Here is a 7383-nt window from a genome sequence, read left to right on the forward strand (position 1 = left end):
GAATGTGCTTCGAGCACTTTAGTTGTGTCTCCAAATGGCTGGATAAAAGGGCATTTACAACCCCAATACAATACTCCAATTAAAGGTGTTTGGGGCACTCCAGTAGTGTCTCTATATGGCAAGATAATAGGACATTTACAAACCCTAATACAACACTCCAATATAAGGTGTTTGGAGCACTCTAGTAGTGTTTTTTTTATGGCAAGATAATAGGTCATTTACAACACTCCAATTGAAGTTGTTTGGAGCACTCTAGTAGCGTCTCGAAATGGCAAGATAAAAGGACATTTACCACCCTAATACAACACTCCAATTGAAGGTATTCGGAGCACTCTAGTTATGTCTCCATATGGCAAGATAATGGGGCATTCACAACCCAATACAACACTTCAATTGAATGTGTTTGGAGCACTCTAGTAGTATCTTTGGATGGCAAGATAATAGGGCATTTACAACCCTAATACAAGACTCCAATTGATGGTGTTTGGAGCACTCTAGTAGTGCCTCTATATTGCAAAATAATTGGGTATTTACAACCCTAATACAATACTCAAATTGAAGGTGCTTGGAGCATTCTTGTAGTGTTTCTAGATGGCAAGATAATAGGGCATTTACAACCCTGATATAACACTCTAATTGAAGGTGTTCGGAGCACTCTAGTAGTATCTCTAGATTGCAAGATAATAGAGCATTTACAACTCTAATAGAACACTCCAATTGTAGGTGTTCGGAGCATTCTAGTAGTGTCTCCAGATGACAAGATAATAGGTGTAGACACCCGAAATTATGCAATCTCAAAAATGAATAATATACTCGCACGGAATGTAGGTTATGAAATCAATGATATACCGAGAATTATGATTGAAAATAAGTTGTGTTTATTTGGTTAAGTGTCAGTATTAATGTTGTCCAAATATTTGGAAAAATCGAGCGAAAAAAATCTTTGCGGATTGCAAAAATGAATTTTTGTGGGTATCAAAGAGATATGAAATTTTACCACAGTTTCTGGCCAAAACAAAGACGATTTCGGGCAATTTCTATCTCAATTCCTGACCAAAATCGAAATGCTAAAAAACAACACTATCTGAGAAGGCTGAAACCTGTTTCTTGCTGGAACTGCGGTCGAAATAGCCTGTTTCTTGCTGGAACTAAGGCTGAAACAACTACACAGAAAAGTGGGTAGTTCAGACATAGCCGAAACAGACTATTTTCGGACGAAACTGAGACCAAAACTGACTAGAAAATAGTTTTTTTAGTAACGTTAATTATGATTGAGTGAAAATGATGGGCAATACTTCTAGGATATAGGGAACTGCTTGTAAACTGCATGTATGTTATATATGAATCCTACGAAAACAGGTAAAACAAAACAGTACCAAATAAATCCTACAGCTGTAGACACGCCAAATTATGTAATCTTGACAATAAAAAATATACGCTTGCATCAAATGTAAGTTGTGAAATCCGTGACGAATGAAGAAGGTAATCTTCATGCATCTGGAAAATGAGGTATGCTTTGTAATTAAATTTTTCGGTTAGTATCATTTGTTCCTAGTTTCAAGTTGAATATATGCACTACAAGCTGAACATTATGGTCAGCATGAGAATATTATGAAAGATATTTCAAATATAATTCTATCCACTGTAATGATAATTATATTATTGACAGTTTTTTATCCACGGTTTTAAGATTAATTCTAGTAGTATGTATCATCTCGCAAAATTATGATATGAACTAGTTATTTTGGTTTAAATTGTGAATTGCATCATTCGAGCCTGAACAAATGTTAAGTACACCAAAATACCAGTTCTAAGCAAGTATCACATTATCTGTTATGACAGAAATAAGTATTCAACTCTCGCTTTGATAAGCTATAAATATCTAAACATGTAGTATGATATTTCTTTTTAAACCTAAGATATAATAGCATTTAAGTAAGGTATGATAATGCATAACTACGATTAAGAATTTTATAAAATATATTTCTTTCTTGTATCCTCTTCTAAAAGTTAAACTAAATATGTCTAGAATAAGAATAAGGATCAACCAATTAATTTGGTTTTGATAGTGTCAACGAGTTGCACCCAATGAAACATTCTAGATGAAGCAACTATATATGCATATTAATCATTTGCTGGCAAAGAAAATCAAGGACATATCGCCAACATGTTCGTACTTAAATATCACCCTCATTAATTACTCAAACATTAATTATTACATGTTGTATGATACTAAGGTCATATTGCATTCAAAATCATGTCATGGTTTTCTGTCTAAAAGTAAGTAAACCCCGAATGCATTTTTCCAAAAAAAAATCTATACAATCAGGTCTTATCAATATTATTTTCAGAAAAAATGTGAACTATTAGAATACTTTTTAAATATACGGGAGCTCTTAGAATTCATTCTTCACTGTGAAAGACATTACTATTTCAAGCATATATTATTTTCATCACCAAATTGAAACCTTTTTAGGTAAAGAATAATATGTTGTGTACAAGTTATTTTATCTAAGTGTTCTAGAATTAGTACATATATTTTCTGATGCTACAAGAAATTTAGAAATATTACATCTAATAAATTTCACTACATTAAAAAGCCTAAGAAAAAAATTCAGAAAATTTCAAATGAATTTAGTAGCAATATGACAAATTATGATTATAAAATATATATTCAAATCACATTTACAAGTGCCAAAACCAGCCAAAGAACAACTTGTATACTCATTTTCAGCTATATTTTGGCTCCTTATGTTATTTCAAGTCAAAAGAGCAACTTGTACTTGACATATCAGCAAGATTTTTGCCAACTTGCATTTAAGTTTTTCATATTCCTGCATATTAGAAAATTTAATTAAGTTAATGTCTCACAATACTTATATTTATTAGGATAAAACATCTCACCATTTAGTTCAAACAAAAATATTTTCAAGGAAAAAAAACTGAGATAAACTATTCTTAGCAAATCATGCATGACAACGCAATTAAAACAAACAACACAAATTATATATGGTATTGTCCCTCAATCTATAAGCTAATAATTAAGTTGTGATCATTTGATGCTTAGTTATTTGTGTCATTATCAATTTTGTGTCAATGAACCTATAACAGACTAACTATATAATGGAAGTCATATGGTGTAGTAAAGACTTGCTAATAATTAAGCACGTGGTTTATGGTTATCCAACTCAGGCATATCAACTCAATGAGCTTGTGTATCATGATAAAACTATACTATTTGATTTTGTGAATTATGCTACTACAAGCTAGGGAGCCTTTTCAAGCATTCCAAGGTAAATATATATCCTAATTAAATTTGAGGGACAATGAGTAACGTTAGTTGCCACTATCCTACTTGAAACAAAGATAAATTAGTTACTTTTTATATATAAAAAGATCATCCCTGAGATCTCAAATTTAAACCCTAAATTATCTACCTAAACTTACAAAATATTAACAATATTTTTCTGATTTAATTCATATGCAAAAAATCCCAGCAGCTAGAAAAGAAACTCAGCAGAAAAAAATTCCAGCAGCAGTGCAGTTTTTCCAGCAGCAAATTCAGCGGTAAAACATGATATTAAGAGCGATATAATTAGCATATTTATGCATATTAAAAATATATAGTCTAGTCATGTCCTTGCTGCAATTTTCAGCTTTTTTATCTTCTTGAAAATCACCTAAAATAAGTACAAATCTCTGAAATGAACAAGGAGGACAGCAGGATTCCAGCTGCTGTGTTTCCACTTATTCTTGGTGAAAAACATGATTAAAGTATGTAAAATGGTCATTAAAATTAAGAAAAACCTGTTAAGTACCTGTGTACATTGTTTGGATTTTGTTCCTTCATTATAATCATTATATTTCAGTGTTTTTGACAGCCTTTTTCTAACTCTAGTCAAATCTGTTCAGCTGTGGGGCATGGCCTTTAGCAGCAGTTTAAGCATGATTTTGAGGTTCAAGAGGCTTCAAACTTCACCTATAAATAGTCCCCAACATCCTCGCTATATCTTCATGGTTGGTTAGAGCATCTAAAGCACAAAAAGAGAGCAAAAAAAAAGTCCATTATTCAGCCCACAGAAAAAAAAAACAGCAAAGGAAAAAACATGTTTTCCACAAACATTCCCATGAAACCCTAATATAATGAGCTCCAAAAAATTATGAGTGACAATCTTGTTATGCTATCCCATTAACCAAGTTCTCAAAAATACTAAAACCATCCATCCAAGCCATTGAAAAGATCATCATGACGTTCTAATAACAAGAATGAAGATCAACGTGGCTTGAACTTTTTGATTAATTTTCATTTCTTTTTAGTTGCTTTATTTCTGTTTTTTTTCTTCCTTCTTCCTTCTTTTTATTGTTGTTGTTAAGCTTACTTATCTCATTTTGTAACATATATTATCATTGAAATAAAATTTTGAAAGCTAGAATTAGTAGACACCAATTTAGCGGGTGAGTGTGGTGCCTAACACCTTCCACATTCATAACCAAGACACGAACCTAGCTTATCCATGGGCATATATAAATTAGATTGTGTATTTCCTGTTGTATATCAGGTGGCAACTCCGAATCAATTTTAAATCACACTTAAAAGGTTGAGTCGAGCGTTGGTTTTGTAGCACGGTAGCTATAATAGGGTTTTTACAACCCTAATGCAACACTCCAATTAAAGGTGTTCGGAGCGCTGATAGGGGTGAAATAAGTCGTTATTTTTCATATCACTTAACCTAAATTATTGCCATTTATCGAGTTGCAATTGCTTATTTTATAGAGAATCAAATTCATTTTTGTTATTTTTACTTGATTTTAAAGAATTGCAGATTTTCAATGATATTGGAGCTAAAACAACCATAAAACGATGCAATTCTGACATTCAGCCTCAGCTGTACGGATGCCTTCATCCGCATGCGGCCCAGAAGTGCTACCGCAGATAGTTATGCCAACAGTGTGGTTTACATCTAAATCGCATGCGACTCAAGCATCTGCATGCAGAAACTGCCAAAACAGCGGTTAGAGATCTAACTTCCCAATCAAGACCTATATAAGCATATCGATGCCATGGAAAGATCTCTCTCTCGAATCTCTGAACATCTGAAGACTTATATACATTCGAGAGCACTTAGAACTAGGGTTTCATTCTTATGGAGGTTATGCAAAGGAAAAATCAATAGAATAGCAAGGCTCCATTAGAAGAGGAGGAAGAGACAAGACTTGAAGACGGTGTGCATGAGAGAAGAGACATCATAGGTGTTCTCCTTCCATTCCTCTCTCTGTTGCTCTCTCTTTATGTCTTTCATCTCTTTTGTTGTTGAACCCGCCATGAGCGACTAAGCAACCTTTTTCTAGGGTGAAGACATGCAATCTTGAATTCTTATGAGTCTAATCTAGTTGTTTATTTATATTATCATTGCATTATGATCTGAATTCATACTGAAATTTATGTCTTATGTTCTTGCTTAACACACACACACAAATCAGAACATAGAAAAATACCAAAAAAAATCCAGAAAATAGAAAAACACAAAAATTTGAATAAAGATGGAGATAGAAAAATGAGTACGGGCGCCTACATAAGAATGGTTGTCAATAGGCTTGAATGATCTCCCAATAAAAGGATATGTAAATATGAGTCTTTCCACCCGACTTGATCTAGGGCCCGATGAAATTCTTAGGTGTATTCAGAATGCATAACCTCTCGGTTGTATCTATGCGTTAGAAGGGTGAAACCGGAACAAGTGAGAATGAGGAATTTATGCATTTTTGTTATTTAATACTTTTAATTTAAATTTCTACATTTGCATAAGTCATGATTTGTTAGCACACTTAGTCACTTAGCTTTATCCCAAACCTAAAGGTATGGTCGAAGAAGGGATCAAGGCATAAGGAGAAAGGTGAAATGGATATTTATCTTCTTTATGGCTATTCTAATCGTAATGGTTTTAAATTTCTATTTTTGAAAGATTCTGATTAAAGTCAAAAAATAGTGTTGCAAATGCAAATGTTTCTATTTCTAAAAGATTTTCGTTCAAGTACAAAAATAAAAGTTTAAGCAAGTAATTTCATGGCAAATCCAGATCTAAAATAATTTAACAAGTTTTTAATTTGGTTTAGAGTAATGTTTAAAGGTTCGAACCAAGGTATGTGTGATCCGGGAACGAATTGTTTAGATTTGCTTGGGGACAATCAAATCTATCACATTTGTAAAATCTTCATATTTTATTCGGGGACAAACAAAATCTCAGATTATTTGTTCGGGACAAATAAAGGTTTAAGCTTGGGAGTGTGATAGGGGTGAAATGAGTCGTTATTTTTTCGATCACTTAATTTAAAATATTGTCATTTATTGAGTTACAATTACTTATTTTCTAAAGAATCAGATTCATTTTTGTTATTTTACTTGATCTTAGAGAATTGCAGATTTTTGGTGATATTCGAGCTAAAACATGCATAAAACGAAATAATTCTGACATTCCGCCTCAGCCGTGTGGATGCCCTCATTCACATGCAACCCAGAAGAGCTGTCGCAGGAAGTTATGCCCTCTGTGCAATTTATACCCAAACCTCATGCGACTCAGGCATCCGCACGTAAAAACTGCCAGAACAGCAGTTACAGCTCTAACTTACCAACCAAGGCCAATATAAGCATCGGGACACCTAGAAAACAGCTGGACATCTATTCACCATTCCATACCACAGAGCATATAGAATTAGGGTTTTCTCTTATGGAGGCTATGCAAAGGAGAGATTAGTAAAATAACGAAGTCTCCATTAGAAGAGAAGGTAGAGACAAGACTTGAAGATGACGTGCATGAGAAAAGAGACAACATAGGTGTCCTCCTTCTATCTCTCTCTCTCTCTCTGTATTGCTCTCTTTCTTAATGTCTTTTGTCTATTTTGTTGTTGAACCCGCCATGAGCGGCTAAGCAACCATTTTCTAGGGTGAAGACATGTAATATTGAATTCTTATGAGTTTAATCTAGTTTTTATTTATATTTGTCATTTGCATTGTAATCTGAATTCTTATTGAGATTTACTCTTTATATTCTTACTACTTGGATCTTAAACAAACTTCGTATACACATTGAGTTAATTACTCAAACATTAATTACTCAAACATTAATTATTACATGTTGTATGATACTAAGGTCATATTGCATTCAAAATCATGTCATGGTTTTCTGTCTAAAAGTAAGTAAACCCCGAATGCATTTTTCCAAAAAAAAATCTATACAATCAGGTCTTATCAATATTATTTTCAGAAAAAATGTGAACTATTAGAATACTTTTTAAATATACGGGAGCTCTTAGAATTCATTCTTCACTGTGAAAGACATTACTATTTCAAGCATATATTATTTTCATCACCAAATTGAAACCTTT

The sequence above is a fragment of the Carex rostrata genome, chromosome 11 (assembly GCF_964058835.1).
Source record: "Carex rostrata chromosome 11, lpCarRost1.2, whole genome shotgun sequence".
Lineage (NCBI taxonomy): Eukaryota > Viridiplantae > Streptophyta > Magnoliopsida > Poales > Cyperaceae > Carex > Carex rostrata.